General features: G+C 42.9%; 6 non-coding genes across 6 annotated transcripts; 3 read left to right on the top strand and 3 right to left on the bottom strand.

Moving 5' to 3' along the window:
• Nucleotides 1-2,427: 2,427 nt before the first annotated feature.
• trnai-aau (transfer RNA isoleucine (anticodon AAU)) lies at nucleotides 2,428-2,501 on the bottom strand. Its single transcript has one exon. It is a non-coding gene; the product is annotated as a tRNA-Ile (tRNA).
• Nucleotides 2,502-4,376: 1,875 nt separating this feature from the next.
• On the top strand, nucleotides 4,377-4,466 carry trnap-ugg (transfer RNA proline (anticodon UGG)). Its single transcript is given in 2 exon segments — nucleotides 4,377-4,412; nucleotides 4,431-4,466. It is a non-coding gene; the product is annotated as a tRNA-Pro (tRNA).
• Nucleotides 4,467-8,122: 3,656 nt separating this feature from the next.
• Nucleotides 8,123-8,196, bottom strand: trnai-aau (transfer RNA isoleucine (anticodon AAU)). The gene has a single exon. It is a non-coding gene; the product is annotated as a tRNA-Ile (tRNA).
• Nucleotides 8,197-10,072: 1,876 nt separating this feature from the next.
• On the top strand, nucleotides 10,073-10,162 carry trnap-ugg (transfer RNA proline (anticodon UGG)). The gene is given in 2 exon segments: nucleotides 10,073-10,108; nucleotides 10,127-10,162. It is a non-coding gene; the product is annotated as a tRNA-Pro (tRNA).
• Nucleotides 10,163-13,816: 3,654 nt separating this feature from the next.
• On the bottom strand, nucleotides 13,817-13,890 carry trnai-aau (transfer RNA isoleucine (anticodon AAU)). Its single transcript has one exon. It is a non-coding gene; the product is annotated as a tRNA-Ile (tRNA).
• A 1,874-nt stretch (nucleotides 13,891-15,764) lies between these two features.
• trnap-ugg (transfer RNA proline (anticodon UGG)) lies at nucleotides 15,765-15,854 on the top strand. Its single transcript is given in 2 exon segments — nucleotides 15,765-15,800; nucleotides 15,819-15,854. It is a non-coding gene; the product is annotated as a tRNA-Pro (tRNA).
• Nucleotides 15,855-18,135: the final 2,281 nt, after the last annotated feature.

The raw sequence follows: 18,135 nt of genomic DNA, 5'->3' as shown, positions 1-18,135 counted from the left end.
ACATGTCCATGTCGCCCAGTTTATACCACTAAGCTAGTCCCAATTGCCTGCACTTGGCCCATATCCCTCGATACCCATCTTCCCCATGTAACTGTCCAAATGCTTTTTAAAAGACAAAATTGTACCCGCCTCTACTACTGCCTCTGGCAGCTCGTTCCAGACACTCACCACCCTTTGAGTGAAAAAATTGCCCCTCTGGATCCTTTTGTATCTCTCACCTCTCACCTTAAATCTGTGCCCCCTCGTTATAGACTCCCCTACCTTTGGGAAAAGATTTTGACTATCGACCTTATCTATGCCCCTCATTATTTTATAGACTTCTATAAGATCACCCCTTAACCTCCTACTCTCCAGGGAATAAAGTCCCAGTCTGTCTAACCTCTCCCTGTAAGTCAAACCATCAAGTCCCGGTAGCATCCTAGTAAATCTTTTCTGCACTCTTTCTAGTTTAATAATATCCTTTCTATAATAGGGTGACCAGAACTGTACACAGTACTCCAAGTGTGGCCTCACCAATGCCCTGTACAACTTCAACAAGACATCCCATCTCCTGCATTCAATGTTCTGACCAATGAAACCAAGCATGCTGAATGCCTTCTTCACCATCCTATCCACCTGTGACTCCACTTTCAAGGAGCTATGAATCTGTACTCCTAGATCTCTTTGTTCTATAACTCTCCCCAACGCCCTACCATTAACGGAGTAGGTCCTGGCCCGATTCGATCTACCAAAATGCATCACCTCACATTTATCTAAATTAAACTCCATCTGCCATTCATCGGCCCACTGGCCCAATTTATCAAGATCCCGTTGCAATCCTAGATAACCTTCTTCACTGTCCACAATGCCACCAATCTTGGTGTCATCTGCAAACTTACTAACCATGCCTCCTAAATTCTCATCCAAATCATTAATATAAATAACAAATAACAGCGGACCCAGCACCGATCCCTGAGGCACACCGCTGGACACAGGCATCCAGTTTGAAAAACAACCCTCGACAACCACCCTCTGTCTTCTGTCGTCAAGCCAATTTTGTATCCAATTGGCTACCTCACCTTGGATCCCATGAGATTTAACCTTATGTAACAACCTACCATGCGGTACCTTGTCAAATGCTTTGCTGAAGTCCATGTAGACCACGTCTACTGCACAGCCCTCATCTATCTTCTTGGTTACCCCTTCAAAAAACTCAATCAAATTCGTGAGACATGATTTTCCTCTCACAAAACCATGCTGACTGTTCCTAATTAGTCCCTGCCTCTCCAAATGCCTGTAGATTCTGTCCCTCAGAATACCCTCCAACAACTTACCCACTACAGATGTCAGGCTCACCGGTCTGTAGTTCCCAGGCTTTTCCCTGCCGCCCTTCTTAAACAAAGGCACAACATTTGCTACCCTCCAATCTTCAGGCACCTCACCTGTAGCGGTGGATGATTCAAATATCTCTGCTAGGGGACCCGCAATTTCCTCCCTAACCTCCCAGAACGTCCTGGGATACATTTCATCAGGTCCCGGAGATTTATCTACCTTGATGCGCGTTAAGTTGGTGTTGTAAAATTGTTTACAAATGTAGCTTCAGGTTAACTAATTCTGAAAAGTATTGTTTGAAAAAACATGTCGTACATTGTAAACGAATTTAGTAAAGAGAGGCTAATATTGCTGACTGGAAATAGGTCGTGTACAACTTGATATTGCTGCATCTGGGAACAGAAAACGAGATGGGGTGGACAGAAGCGGTTGGAAAGGATAGCCGAGCGGCTGAAGACTATGGTGAAATTTTAGACCGGCTGCAGGCCTTTCGAGTAAGCGGCTCGTTGGTCTAGGTGTATGATTCTCGCTTTGGGCGTTTTTCTAATGGAATATGCGAGAGGTCCCGGGTTCAAATCCCGGACGAGCCCTGTTATCTGACTGCTTTTGAGTGAAAAGTCACCAATTGGATTCTGACATATTTGCAGTTGTTCGAATTGAATTATATTTGAGCTCCAGAGGACAAACTGCAGAAGTTTCCAAGGCGCAACACACACGGAGTAAATAAAATGTCTCAAGATGATGTGGAGATTGAAGCTGACTGTGAATTTACCCCAATTTAGGCGGTCTCATTGATATTAGATGACGGGATCGAGAACCAGATATTCAAGTTTGCCGATGACACAAAGATGGACAGAATTATAAGCAGTGTGGATGGAAGAATGAGATTACAGAGAGATATCACTAGATTAAGTGAATGGGCAAAACTGCGGCAAATGGATTTCAACGTAAGCAAGTTTGAGGCCGTCCACTTTGGACCTCAAAAAGATAGATCAGAAAACATATTAATGGATGTTACTCCAAAAAATTGACCACATGACATTTTGTGTGGATTCGCTTGTTTCTCAAGTCTGCCAAACTTTTAAAAGTTACCAAAATATTGCAATAGGAACATTATGGCTCGTACGGGGATCGAACCCGCGACCTTGGCGTTATTAGCACCACGCTCTAACCAACTGAGCTAACCGGCCATGTATACATCTTAGCTTTATGGGCTTACCCGCGTGTTGGGTAGTTTGTGTTTATTTTTACACCATCTGACAGGGTTTTACAACGAATATTGAATAAATCACATCCCTTAAACATTGTTACTTGTTTCTGTATATACTGTCGAGGATGTAGATCAAAATTAACAAACAAAGAGCACTTTAATGTAACAAATTAAATTCCGATCAATATTATTTTACTAACAATGAACAGCCCATCCATAAAACACTGCCCCGCGAGAAAACCTGTGGGCAGGACCCTCAGCTGCTGAGAAAATGATATCACCGCAACGTGATTCGATCACGCTGCGTTTTGACGTTGTGTCAGATGTCTGTCTGTCCATCCGTCTGATTGGGTCTCTGCCTTATTCTCAGGCCAGGCTTTTTGTTTGCTGGCTGCAGGCCTCGCTCCCCGACTGACTGAACAACTACCGGGCCGTGTGTCAGAATCAATGACTGTGACTGACTGTCTGCCCATTTATGGCCACATTTCTGAGTTCCTGCCATCGCTCTGTGTCGCAGGCCTGTGTCTGTCCCTTAGGATCACAACACACCCACAAGCTTCACGACTGAACGCAGGTTTGGTCAGTCTGTCCTCGCAGGTCCTTCGGAAGCTAATGATTTTGAACTGAATTATTTTTCCTGAGTGACTTGTGAAGTTTTATTCAGTGATATGTTTGCGAAAGAGAACGGAGGAAATAGTTAGTGTGCAACTCGACATTTCTCTACATCGGAATAGAAAACGTGATTGGATGGATAGAAGAGGTCTGAAAGGATGGCCGATCGGCTGTGGGTGGCACCGAATTCTGCAGTGGCTGCAGTGGTTCATTACCGGTAATGAAAATGAGGTAATATACTACCACAAGCTGCCGCTGAAAATCATTCAATTTCCCAAACTTGACCCACCGAATCAAATGAAGCTCCTGGGAAAGCTACAAGACAACGCCGGTCTATCGGGCATCGTTTGAAGCAACTGTCAGTTTAAAGTGGCATCTACAGCCATGCAAGTACTGCCACGTGCCGCTGCGATCGCCGAGTGGTTGAAGCGTTAAATTCAAGATCAAATGGAGTTTTCCTTCGCAGGTTTGATTTCTGCTCGCTGAATTATTGTTCAAAGATCCGTTCAATGCTAAAATGAATGAACTGGATCGAACTCACTTCATTTATCTCTCTCAGTGCATGAGAGATACTCGAGCGTGGCCGGCGCTTTTAATTGGGTGCCCAATGTACTCTTGCAAAATTCAAATACACAAGAAAGAATCTTGCCCAATCTGCAACTAAAATTCTGCTACTTTGCAGAACCACCCATTTATAAGCGACTTTATTTGGATGAATCTCACTATCTCTCCTTGTCTCTTGTCTCGATGTTGTCCCCTGATGGACTTCTCAGGCTTCCTGGAACGGTAAAGGCTGATCGAACCTGCAACACCAGCAGGGAAAGGGCAAGGAAAAAAAAGATTGAGACGGTCGGAAAAGTAAAGGTGCAACCCAGCTGATAAATTCGTAGCTAATGTCTCCACATTTTTGTCTCTTCGCCCTCACAGTGAAAGGAAACAGCAATGTGAGTAAAATATACTTATGGTAGCTTGTATACTCTGACGATGCCGAGACAGATGCCAATGTAGCTTCAGATTAACTAATTCTGAAAAGTATTATTTGAAGAAAGAAGTCGTACATTGTAAACGAATTTAGTAAAGAGAGGCTAATATTGGTGACTGGAAATAGGTAGTGTACAACTTGATATTGCTGCAAATAGGAATAGAAAACGAGATTGGGTGGACAGAAGCGGTTGGAAAGGATAGCCGATCGGCTGAAGACTATGGTGAAATTTTAGACCGGCTGCAGGGCTTTCGAGCAAGCGGCTCGTTGGTCTAGGGGTATGATTCTCGCTTTGGGCGTTTTTCTCATGGAATATGCGAGAGGTCCCGGGTTCAAATCCCGGACGAGCCCTGTTATCTCACTGCTTTTTAGTGAAAAGTCACCAATTGGATTCTGACATCTTTGCAGTTGTTCGAATTGAATTATATTTGAGCTCCAGAGGACAAAGTGCAGAAGTTTCCAAGGCGCAACACACACGGAGTAAATAAAATGTCTCAAGATGATGTGGAGATTGAAGCTGAATGTGAATTTACCCCAATTTAGGCGGTCTCATTGATATTAGATGACGGGATCGAGAACCACATATCCAAGTTTGCCGATGACACAAAGATAGTCAGAATTATAAGCAGTTTGGATGGAAGAATGAGATTACAGAGGGGGTTGGGAACCTGAGCAGGGAGAGAGAGGAAAGCGTAACAGGAAGGGACAGAAGGTATGGAGTAATAGGTAAATTTTTAAAAAAGGAAAAAGCAGGAACTAAGCGTCACAAAACAGATTTGAAAGTTCTTTATCTGAATGCACGTAGCATTCGTAATAAAATGGACGAGTTAACGGCACAAATAACTACGTATGGGTATGATCTTGTGGCCATTACAGAAACATGGCTGCAGGGTGACAACGACTGGGAATTAAATATGCCAGGGTATTTAACAATCAGGAAGGACAGGCAGGAAGGAAGGGGAGGTGGGGTGGCTATGTTAATAAAGGAAGGAATCACTGTAATACAGAGAAATGATATTGGGACAAAGCATCAAGATAATGAAACAGTTTGGGTGGAGATAAGGAATAATAAGGGAAAAAAAAACATTCGTGGTCGTAGTATATAGGCCTCCTAATAGTTGCAACTCTGCTGGAAGAAGTATTAATCAGGAGATAGTCGGGGCATGTAATAAGGGAACAGCCATAATTATGGGGGATTTTAATTATCATATTAACTGGACAAATCAAATTGGGCAGAGCAGCCTTGAGGACGAGTTCATTGAGTGCATCAGGGATGGATTTCTTGAGCAGTATGTAACTGATCCTACAAGGGGGCAGGCAACCTTGGACCTGGTCCTGTGTAATGAGTCAGGATTAATTAATAATGTCCTAGTTAAGGATCCCCTTGGAACGAGCGACCACAACATGGTTGAATTCCATATCCAATTAGAGGGTGAGAAGGTTGATTCTCAAACAAGCGTACTGAGCTTGAATAAAGGAGACTATGATGGTATGAGAGCGGAATTGATTAAAGTGGACTGGGAAAATAGATTAAAGGGTAAGACGGTACATGAGCAGTCGTGTTCATTCAAGGAGTTATTTTACAACGTTCAAAATAAATATATTCCACTGAGGAAAAAAGGGTGCAAAAGAAATGACAGCCATCCGTGGCTAAGTAAAGAAATCAAGGATAGTATCCGACTAAAAACAAGGACATATAAGGTAGCCAAACTTAGTGGGAGGATAGAAGATTGGGAATTCTTCAAAAGACAGCAAAAAGTAACTAAAAGATTGATTAAGAAAGGGAAGTTAGATTATGAAAAGAAATTAGCAAAAAACATAAAAACAGATAGCAAGAGTTTCTATAGTTATATAAAAAGAAAAAGGGTGGCTAAGGCAAACATAGGTCCCTGAGAGGATGAGACCGGGAAATTAATGGTGGGAAACATGGAGATGGCAAATAATGCTGAACAAATATTTTGCTTCAGTCTTTACAGTAGAGGACACTAAGAATATCCCAACACTGGACAAACAGGGGACTCTCGGGGGGGAGGAGCTAAATACGATTAAAATCACTCAGGAGATCGTACTCAGTAAAATAATGGGACTCAAGGCGGATAAATCCCCTGGACCTGATGGCTTCCATCCTAGGGTCTTGAGGGAAGTGGCAGTAGGGATTGTGGATGCTTTGGTGATAGTTTTCCAAAATTCCCTGGACTCAGGAGAGGTCCCGGCAGATTGGAAAACTGCTAATGTAACACCGTTATTTAAAAAGGGTAGTAGGCAGAAGGCTGGAAATTATAGGCCAGTTAGCTTAACATCTGTGGTGGGTAAAATTTTGGAGTCTATTATTAAGGAGACAGTAACGGAACATTTAGATAAGCATAATTTAATAGGACAAAGTCAGCATGGCTTTATGAAGGGGAAGTCATGTCTGACAAATTTGCTTGAGTTCTTCGAGGATATAACGTATAGGGTGGATAAAGGGGAACCAGTGGACGTAGTGTATTTAGACTTCCAGAAGGCATTCGACAAGGTGCCACATAAAAGATTATTACTTAAGATAAAAAATCACGGGATTGGGGGTAATATTCTGGCATGGGTGGAGGATTGGTTATCGAACAGGAAGCAGAGAGTTGGGATAAATGGTTCATTTTCGGACTGGCAACCAGTAACCAGTGGTGTTCCACAGGGGTCGGTGCTGGGTCCCCAACTCTTTACAATCTATATTAACGATTTGGAGGAGGGGACCGAGTGCAACATATCAAAATTTGCAGATGATACAAAGATGGGAGGGAAAGTAGAGAGTGAGGAGGACATAAAAAACCTGCAAGGGGATATAGACAGGCTGGGTGAGTGGGCGGAGATTTGGCAGATGCAATATAATATTGGAAAATGTGAGGTTATGCACTTTGGCAGGAAAAATCAGAGAGCAAGTTATTTTCTTCATGGCGAGAGACTGGAAAGTACTGCAGTACAAAGGGATCTGGGGGTCCTAGTGCAAGAAAATCAAAAAGTTGGTATGCAGGTGCAGCAGGTGATCAAGAAAGCCAACGGAATGTTGGCTTTTATTGCTAGGGGGATAGAATATAAAAACAAGGAGGTATTGCTGCAGTTATATAAGGTATTGGTGAGACCGCACCTGGAATACTGCATACAGTTTTGGTCTCCATACTTAAGAAAAGACATACTTGCTCTCGAGGCAGTACAAAGAAGGTTCACTCGGTTAATCCCGGGGATGAGGGGGCGGACATATGAGGAGAGGTTGAGTAGATTGGGACTCTACTCATTGGAGTTCAGAAGAATGAGAGGCGATCTTATTGAAACATATAAGATTGTGAAGGGTCTTGATCGGGTGGATGCAGTAAGGATGTTCCCAAAGATGAGTGAAACTAGAACTAGGGGGCATAATCTTAGAATAAGGGGCTGCTCTTTCAAAACTGAGATGAGGAGAAACTTCTTCACTCAGAGGGTGGTAGGTCTGTGGAATTTGCTGCCCCAGGAAGCTGTGGAAGCTACATCATTAGATAAATTTAAAACAGAAATAGACAGTTTCCTAGAAGTAAAGGGAATTAGGGGTTATGGGGAGCGGGCAGGAAATTGGACATGAAGCTGAGTTCGGAGCGGTCAATGCCCTGTGGGTGGCGGAGAGGGCCCAGGGGCTATGTGGCCGGGTCCTGCTCCGACTTCTTGTGTTCTTTAGATTTGTGGTTGGGATCAGATCAGCCATGATCTTATTGAATGGCGGAGCAGGCTCGAGGGGCCGATTGGCCGACTCCTGCTCCAATTTCTTATGTTCTTATGTTCTTATATCACGAGATTAAGTGAATGGGCAAAACTGCGGCAAATGGATTTCAACGTAAGCAAGTTTGAGGCCGTCCACTTTGGACCTCAAAAAGATAGATCAGAAAACATATTAATGGATGTTACTCCAAAAAATTGACCACATGACATTTTGTGTGGATTCGCTTGTTTCTCAAGTCTGCCAAACTTTTAAAAGTTACCAAAATATTGCAATAGGAACCTTATGGCTCGTACGGGGATCGAACCCGCGACCTTGGCGTTATTAGCACCACGCTCTAACCAACTGAGCTAACCGGCCATGTATACATCTTAGCTTTATGGGCTTACCCGCGTGTTGGGTAGTTTGTGTTTATTTTTACACCATCTGACAGGGTTTTACAACGAATATTGAATAAATCACATCCCTTAAACATTGTTACTTGTTTCTGTATATACTGTCGAGGATGTAGATCAAAATTAACAAACAAAGAGCACTTTAATGTAACAAATTATATTCCGATCAATATTATTTTACTAACAATGAACAGCCCATCCATAAAACACTGCCCCGCTATAAAACCTGTGGGCAGGACCCTCAGCTGCTGAGAAAATGATATCACCGCAACGTGATTCGATCACGCTGCGTTTTGACGTTGTGTCAGATGTCTGTCTGTCTATCCGTCTGATTGGGTATCTGCCTTATTCTCAGGCCAGGCTTTTTGTTTGCTGGCTGCAGGCCTCGCTCCCCGACTGACTGAACAACTACCGGGCCGTGTGTCAGAATCAATGACTGTGACTGACTGTCTGCCCATTTATGGCCACATTTCTGAGTTCCTGCCATCGCTCTGTGTCGCAGGCCTGTGTCTGTCCCTTAGGATCACAACACACCCACAAGCTTCACGACTGAACGCAGGTTTGGTCAGTCTGTCCTCGCAGGTCCTTCGGAAGCTAATGATTTTGAACTGAATTATTTTTCCTGAGTGACTTGTGAAGTTTTGTTCAGTGATATGTTTGCGAAAGAGAACGGAGGAAATAGTTAGTGTGCAACTCGACATTTCTCGACATCGGAATAGAAAACGTGATTGGATGGATAGAAGAGGTCTGAAAGGATGGCCGATCGGCTGTGGGTGGCACCGAATTCTGCAGTGGCTGCAGTGGTTCATTACCGGTAATGAAAATGAGGTAATATACTACCACAAGCTGCCGCTGAAAATCATTCAATTTCCCAAACTTGACCCACCGAATCAAATGAAGCTCCTGGGAAAGCTACAAGACAACGCCGGTCTATCGGGCATCGTTTGAAGCAACTGTCAGTTTAAAGTGGCATCTACAGCCATGCAAGTACTGCCACGTGCCGCTGCGATCGCCGAGTGGTTGAAGCGTTAAATTCAAGATCAAATGGAGTTTTCCTTCGCAGGTTTGATTTCTGCTCGCTGAATTATTGTTCAAAGATCCGTTCAATGCTAAAATGAATGAACTGGATCGAACTCACTTCATTTATCTCTCTCAGTGCATGAGAGATACTCGAGCGTGGCCGGCGCTTTTAATTGGGTGCCCAATGTACTCTTGCAAAATTCAAATACACAAGAAAGAATCTTGCCCAATCTGCAACTAAAATTCTGCTACTTTGCAGAACCACCCATTTATAAGCGACTTTATTTGGATGAATCTCACTGTCTCTCCTTGTCTCTTGTCTCGATGTTGTCCCCTGATGGACTTCTCAGGCTTCCTGGAACGGTAAAGGCTGATCGAACCTGCAACACCAGCAGGGAAAGGGCAAGGAAAAAAAAAGATTGAGACGGTCGGAAAAGTAAAGGTGCAACCCAGCTGATAAATTCGTAGCTAATGTCTCCACATTTTTGTCTCTTCGCCCTCACAGTGAAAGGAAACAGCAATGTGAGTAAAATATACTTATGGTAGCTTGTATACTCTGACGATGCCGAGACAGATGCCAATGTAGCTTCAGATTAACTAATTCTGAAAAGTATTATTTGAAGAAAGAAGTCGTACATTGTAAACGAATTTAGTAAAGAGAGGCTAATATTGGTGACTGGAAATAGGTAGTGTACAACTTGATATTGCTGCAAATAGGAATAGAAAACGAGATTGGGTGGACAGAAGCGGTTGGAAAGGATAGCCGATCGGCTGAAGACTATGGTGAAATTTTAGACCGGCTGCAGGGCTTTCGAGCAAGCGGCTCGTTGGTCTAGGGGTATGATTCTCGCTTTGGGCGTTTTTCTCATGGAATATGCGAGAGGTCCCGGGTTCAAATCCCGGACGAGCCCTGTTATCTCACTGCTTTTTAGTGAAAAGTCACCAATTGGATTCTGACATCTTTGCAGTTGTTCGAATTGAATTATATTTGAGCTCCAGAGGACAAAGTGCAGAAGTTTCCAAGGCGCAACACACACGGAGTAAATAAAATGTCTCAAGATGATGTGGAGATTGAAGCTGAATGTGAATTTACCCCAATTTAGGCGGTCTCATTGATATTAGATGACGGGATCGAGAACCACATATCCAAGTTTGCCGATGACACAAAGATAGTCAGAATTATAAGCAGTTTGGATGGAAGAATGAGATTACAGAGGGGGTTGAGAACCTGAGCAGGGAGAGAGAGGAAAGCGTAACAGGAAGGGACAGAAGGTATGGAGTAATAGGTAAATTTTTAAAAAAGGAAAAAGCAGGAACTAAGCGTCACAAAACAGATTTGAAAGTTCTTTATCTGAATGCACGTAGCATTCGTAATAAAATGGACGAGTTAACGGCACAAATAACTACGTATGGGTATGATCTTGTGGCCATTACAGAAACATGGCTGCAGGGTGACAACGACTGGGAATTAAATATGCCAGGGTATTTAACAATCAGGAAGGACAGGCAGGAAGGAAGGGGAGGTGGGGTGGCTATGTTAATAAAGGAAGGAATCACTGTAATACAGAGAAATGATATTGGGACAAAGCATCAAGATAATGAAACAGTTTGGGTGGAGATAAGGAATAATAAGGGAAAAAAAACATTCGTGGTCGTAGTATATAGGCCTCCTAATAGTTGCAACTCTGCTGGAAGAAGTATTAATCAGGAGATAGTCGGGGCATGTAATAAGGGAACAGCCATAATTATGGGGGATTTTAATTATCATATTAACTGGACAAATCAAATTGGGCAGAGCAGCCTTGAGGACGAGTTCATTGAGTGCATCAGGGATGGATTTCTTGAGCAGTATGTAACTGATCCTACAAGGGGGCAGGCAACCTTGGACCTGGTCCTGTGTAATGAGTCAGGATTAATTAATAATGTCCTAGTTAAGGATCCCCTTGGAACGAGCGACCACAACATGGTTGAATTCCATATCCAATTAGAGGGTGAGAAGGTTGATTCTCAAACAAGCGTACTGAGCTTGAATAAAGGAGACTATGATGGTATGAGAGCGGAATTGATTAAAGTGGACTGGGAAAATAGATTAAAGGGTAAGACGGTACATGAGCAGTCGTGTTCATTCAAGGAGTTATTTTACAACGTTCAAAATAAATATATTCCACTGAGGAAAAAAGGGTGCAAAAGAAATGACAGCCATCCGTGGCTAAGTAAAGAAATCAAGGATAGTATCCGACTAAAAACAAGGACATATAAGGTAGCCAAACTGAGTGGGAGGATAGAAGATTGGGAATTCTTCAAAAGACAGCAAAAAGTAACTAAAAGATTGATTAAGAAAGGGAAGTTAGATTATGAAAAGAAATTAGCAAAAAACATAAAAACAGATAGCAAGAGTTTCTATAGTTATATAAAAAGAAAAAGGGTGGCTAAGGCAAACATAGGTCCCTGAGAGGATGAGACCGGGAAATTAATGGTGGGAAACATGGAGATGGCAAAAATGCTGAACAAATATTTTGTTTCAGTCTTTACAGTAGAGGACACTAAGAATATCCCAACACTGGACAAACAGGGGACTCTCGGGGGGGAGGAGCTAAATACGATTAAAATCACTCAGGAGATCGTACTCAGTAAAATAATGGGACTCAAGGCGGATAAATCCCCTGGACCTGATGGCTTCCATCCTAGGGTCTTGAGGGAAGTGGCAGTAGGGATTGTGGATGCTTTGGTGATAGTTTTCCAAAATTCCCTGGACTCAGGAGAGGTCCCGGCAGATTGGAAAACTGCTAATGTAACACCGTTATTTAAAAAGGGTAGTAGGCAGAAGGCTGGAAATTATAGGCCAGTTAGCTTAACATCTGTGGTGGGTAAAATTTTGGAGTCTATTATTAAGGAGACAGTAACGGAACATTTAGATAAGCATAATTTAATAGGACAAAGTCAGCATGGCTTTATGAAGGGGAAGTCATGTCTGACAAATTTGCTTGAGTTCTTCGAGGATATAACGTATAGGGTGGATAAAGGGGAACCAGTGGACGTAGTGTATTTAGACTTCCAGAAGGCATTCGACAAGGTGCCACATAAAAGATTATTACTTAAGATAAAAAATCACGGGATTGGGGGTAATATTCTGGCATGGGTGGAGGATTGGTTATCGAACAGGAAGCAGAGAGTTGGGATAAATGGTTCATTTTCGGACTGGCAACCAGTAACCAGTGGTGTTCCACAGGGGTCGGTGCTGGGTCCCCAACTCTTTACAATCTATATTAACGATTTGGAGGAGGGGACCGAGTGCAACATATCAAAATTTGCAGATGAAACAAAGATGGGAGGGAAAGTAGAGAGTGAGGAGGACATAAAAAACCTGCAAGGGGATATAGACAGGCTGGGTGAGTGGGCGGAGATTTGGCAGATGCAATATAATATTGGAAAATGTGAGGTTATGCACTTTGGCAGGAAAAATCAGAGAGCAAGTTATTTTCTTCATGGCGAGAGACTGGAAAGTACTGCAGTACAAAGGGATCTGGGGGTCCTAGTGCAAGAAAATCAAAAAGTTGGTATGCAGGTGCAGCAGGTGATCAAGAAAGCCAACGGAATGTTGGCTTTTATTGCTAGGGGGATAGAATATAAAAACAAGGAGGTATTGCTGCAGTTATATAAGGTATTGGTGAGACCGCACCTGGAATACTGCATACAGTTTTGGTCTCCATACTTAAGAAAAGACATACTTGCTCTCGAGGCAGTACAAAGAAGGTTCACTCGGTTAATCCCGGGGATGAGGGGGCGGACATATGAGGAGAGGTTGAGTAGATTGGGACTCTACTCATTGGAGTTCAGAAGAATGAGAGGCGATCTTATTGAAACATATAAGATTGTGAAGGGTCTTGATCGGGTGGATGCAGTAAGGATGTTCCCAAAGATGAGTGAAACTAGAACTAGGGGGCATAATCTTAGAATAAGGGGCTGCTCTTTCAAAACTGAGATGAGGAGAAACTTCTTCACTCAGAGGGTGGTAGGTCTGTGGAATTTGCTGCCCCAGGAAGCTGTGGAAGCTACATCATTAGATAAATTTAAAACAGAAATAGACAGTTTCCTAGAAGTAAAGGGAATTAGGGGTTATGGGGAGCGGGCAGGAAATTGGACATGAAGCTGAGTTCGGAGCGGTCAATGCCCTGTGGGTGGCGGAGAAGGCCCAGGGGCTATGTGGCCGGGTCCTGCTCCGACTTCTTGTGTTCTTTAGATTTGTGGTTGGGATCAGATCAGCCATGATCTTATTGAATGGCGGAGCAGGCTCGAGGGGCCGATTGGCCGACTCCTGCTCCAATTTCTTATGTTCTTATGTTCTTATATCACGAGATTAAGTGAATGGGCAAAACCGCGGCAAATGGATTTCAACGTAAGCAAGTTTGAGGCCGTCCACTTTGGACCTCAAAAAGATAGATCAGAAAACATATTAATGGATGTTACTCCAAAAAATTGACCACATGACATTTTGTGTGGATTCGCTTGTTTCTCAAGTCTGCCAAACTTTTAAAAGTTACCAAAATATTGCAATAGGAACCTTATGGCTCGTACGGGGATCGAACCCGCGACCTTGGCGTTATTAGCACCACGCTCTAACCAACTGAGCTAACCGGCCATGCAAACATCTTACCTTTATGGGCTTACCCGCGTGTTGGGTAGTTTGTGTTTATTTTTACACCGTCTGACAGGGTTTTACAACGAATATTGAATAAATCACATCCCTTAAACATTGTTACTTGTTTCTGTATATACTGTCGAGGATGTAGATCAAAATTAACAAACAAAGAGCACATTAATGTAACAAATTAAATTCCGATCAAGATTATTTTCCCAACAATGTACAGCCCATCCATAAAACACTGCCCCGCTATAAAACCTGTGGGCAGGACCCTGAGCTACTGTGAAAATGATATCACAGCAACGTGATTCGATCACGCTGCGTTTTGACGTTGTGTCAGATGTCTGTCTGTCTATCCGTCTGATTGGGTATCTGCCTTATTCTCAGGCCAGGCTTTTTGTTTGCTGGCTGCAGGCCTCGCTCCCCGACTGACTGAACAACTACCGGGCCGTGTGTCAGAATCAATGACTGTGACTGACTGTCTGCCCATTTATGGCCACATTTCTGAGTTCCTGCCATCGCTCTGTGTCGCAGGCCTGTCTCTGTCCATGAGGATCACAACACACCCACAAGCTTCACGACTGAACGCAGGTTTGGTCAGTCTGTCCTCGCAGGTCCTTCGGAAGCTAATGATTTTGAACTGAATTATTTTTCCTGAGTGACTTGTGAAGCTGTGTTCAGTGATATGTTTGCGAAAGAGAACGGAGGAAATAGTTAGTGTACAACTCGACATTTCTCGACATCGGAATAGAAAACGTGATTGGATGGATAGAAGAGGTCTGAAAGGATGGCCGATCGGCTGTGGGTGGCACCGAATTCTGCAGTGGCTGCAGTGGTTCATTACCGGTAATGAAAATGAGGTAATATACCACCACAAGCTGCCGCTGAAAATCAGTCAATTTCCCAAACTTGACCCACCGAATCAAATGACGTTCCTGGGAAAGCGACAAGACAACGCCGGTCTATCGGGCATCATTTGAAGCAACTGGCAGTTTAAAGTGGCATCTACAGCCATGCAAGTACTGCCAAGTGCCGCTGCGATCGACGAGTGGTTGAAGCGTTAAATTCAAGATCAAATGGAGTTTTCCTTCGCAGGTTTGATTTCTGCTCGCTGAATTATTTTTTAAAGATCCGTTCAATGCTCAAATGAATGAACTGGATCTAACTCACTTCATTTATCTCTCTCAGTGCATGAGAGATACTCGAGCGTGGCCGGCGCTTTTAATTGGGTGCCCAATGTACTCTTGCAAAATTCAAATGCACAAGAAAGAATCTTGCCCAATCTGCAACTAAAATTCTGCTACTTTGCAGAACCACCCATTTATAAGCGACTTTATTTCGATGAATCTCACTATCTCTCCTTGTCTCTTGTCTCGATGTTGTCCCCTGATGGACTTCTCAGGCTTCCTGGAACGGTGAAGGCTGATCGAACCTGCAACACCAGCAGGGAAAGGGCAAGGAAAAAAAGATTGAGACGGTCGGAAAAGGAAAGGTGCAACCCAGCTGATAAATTCGTAGCTAATGTGTCCACATTTTTGTCTCTTCGCCCTCACAGTGAAAGGAAACAGCAATGTGAGTAAAATATACTTATGCTAGCTTGTATACTCTGACGATGCCGAGACAGATGCCAATGTCGCTTCAGATTAACTAATTCTGAAAAGTATTATTTGAAGAAAGAAGTCGTACATTGTAAACGAATTTAGTAAAGAGAGGCTAATATTGGTGACTGGAAATAGGTAGTGTACAACTTGATATTGCTGCAAATAGGAATAGAAAACGAGATTGGGTGGACAGAAGCGGTTGGAAAGGATAGCCGATCGGCTGAAGACTATGGTGAAATTTTAGACCGGCTGCAGGGCTTTCGAGCAAGCGGCTCGTTGGTTTAGGGGTATGATTCTCGCTTTGGGCGTTTTTCTCATGGAATATGCGAGAGGTCCCGGGTTCAAATCCCGGACGAGCCCTGTTATCTCACTGCTTTTTAGTGAAAAGTCACCAATTGGATTCTGACATCTTTGCAGTTGTTCGAATTGAATTATATTTGAGCTCCAGAGGACAAAGTGCAGAAGTTTCCAAGGCGCAACACACACGGAGTAAATAAAATGTCTCAAGATGATGTGGAGATTGAAGCTGAATGTGAATTTACCCCAATTTAGGCGGTCTCATTGATATTAGATGACGGGATCGAGAACCACATATCCAAGTTTGCCGATGACACAAAGATAGTCAGAATTATAAGCAGTTTGGATGGAAGAATGAGATTACAGAGGGGGTTGAGAACCTGAGCAGGGAGAGAGAGGAAAGCGTAACAGGAAGGGACAGAAGGTATGGAGTAATAGGTAAATTTTTAAAAAAGGAAAAAGCAGGAACTAAGCGTCACAAAACAGATTTGAAAGTTCTTTATCTGAATGCACGTAGCATTCGTAATAAAATGGACGAGTTAACGGCACAAATAACTACGTATGGGTATGATCTTGTGGCCATTACAGAAACATGGCTGCAGGGTGACAACGACTGGGAATTAAATATGCCAGGGTATTTAACAATCAGGAAGGACAGGCAGGAAGGAAGGGGAGGTGGGGTGGCTATGTTAATAAAGGAAGGAATCACTGTAATACAGAGAAATGATATTGGGACAAAGCATCAAGATAATGAAACAGTTTGGGTGGAGATAAGGAATAATAAGGGAAAAAAAACATTCGTGGTCGTAGTATATAGGCCTCCTAATAGTTGCAACTCTGCTGGAAGAAGTATTAATCAGGAGATAGTCGGGGCATGTAATAAGGGAACAGCCATAATTATGGGGGATTTTAATTATCATATTAACTGGACAAATCAAATTGGGCAGAGCAGCCTTGAGGACGAGTTCATTGAGTGCATCAGGGATGGATTTCTTGAGCAGTATGTAACTGATCCTACAAGGGGGCAGGCAACCTTGGACCTGGTCCTGTGTAATGAGTCAGGATTAATTAATAATGTCCTAGTTAAGGATCCCCTTGGAACGAGCGACCACAACATGGTTGAATTCCATATCCAATTAGAGGGTGAGAAGGTTGATTCTCAAACAAGCGTACTGAGCTTGAATAAAGGAGACTATGATGGTATGAGAGCGGAATTGATTAAAGTGGACTGGGAAAATAGATTAAAGGGTAAGACGGTACATGAGCAGTCGTGTTCATTCAAGGAGTTATTTTACAACGTTCAAAATAAATATATTCCACTGAGGAAAAAAGGGTGCAAAAGAAATGACAGCCATCCGTGGCTAAGTAAAGAAATCAAGGATAGTATCCGACTAAAAACAAGGACATATAAGGTAGCCAAACTGAGTGGGAGGATAGAAGATTGGGAATTCTTCAAAAGACAGCAAAAAGTAACTAAAAGATTGATTAAGAAAGGGAAGTTAGATTATGAAAAGAAATTAGCAAAAAACATAAAAACAGATAGCAAGAGTTTCTATAGTTATATAAAAAGAAAAAGGGTGGCTAAGGCAAACATAGGTCCCTGAGAGGATGAGACCGGGAAATTAATGGTGGGAAACATGGAGATGGCAAAAATGCTGAACAAATATTTTGTTTCAGTCTTTACAGTAGAGGACACTAAGAATATCCCAACACTGGACAAACAGGGGACTCTCGGGGGGGAGGAGCTAAATACGATTAAAATCACTCAGGAGATCGTACTCAGTAAAATAATGGGACTCAAGGCGGATAAATCCCCTGGACCTGATGGCTTCCATCCTAGGGTCTTGAGGGAAGTGGCAGTAGGGATTGTGGATGCTTTGGTGATAGTTTTCCAAAATTCCCTGGACTCAGGAGAGGTCCCGGCAGATTGGAAAACTGCTAATGTAACACCGTTATTTAAAAAGGGTAGTAGGCAGAAGGCTGGAAATTATAGGCCAGTTAGCTTAACATCTGTGGTGGGTAAAATTTTGGAGTCTATTATTAAGGAGACAGTAACGGAACATTTAGATAAGCATAATTTAATAGGACAAAGTCAGCATGGCTTTATGAAGGGGAAGTCATGTCTGACAAATTTGCTTGAGTTCTTCGAGGATATAACGTATAGGGTGGATAAAGGGGAACCAGTGGACGTAGTGTATTTAGACTTCCAGAAGGCATTCGACAAGGTGCCACATAAAAGATTATTACTTAAGATAAAAAATCACGGGATTGGGGGTAATATTCTGGCATGGGTGGAGGATTGGTTATCGAACAGGAAGCAGAGAGTTGGGATAAATGGTTCATT

This window comes from Heptranchias perlo, chromosome 20 (assembly GCF_035084215.1).
Source record: "Heptranchias perlo isolate sHepPer1 chromosome 20, sHepPer1.hap1, whole genome shotgun sequence".
Lineage (NCBI taxonomy): Eukaryota > Metazoa > Chordata > Chondrichthyes > Hexanchiformes > Hexanchidae > Heptranchias > Heptranchias perlo.
Note: the sequence above shows the minus strand (reverse complement) of the source record. Positions and strands in the feature narration are given on the sequence as shown.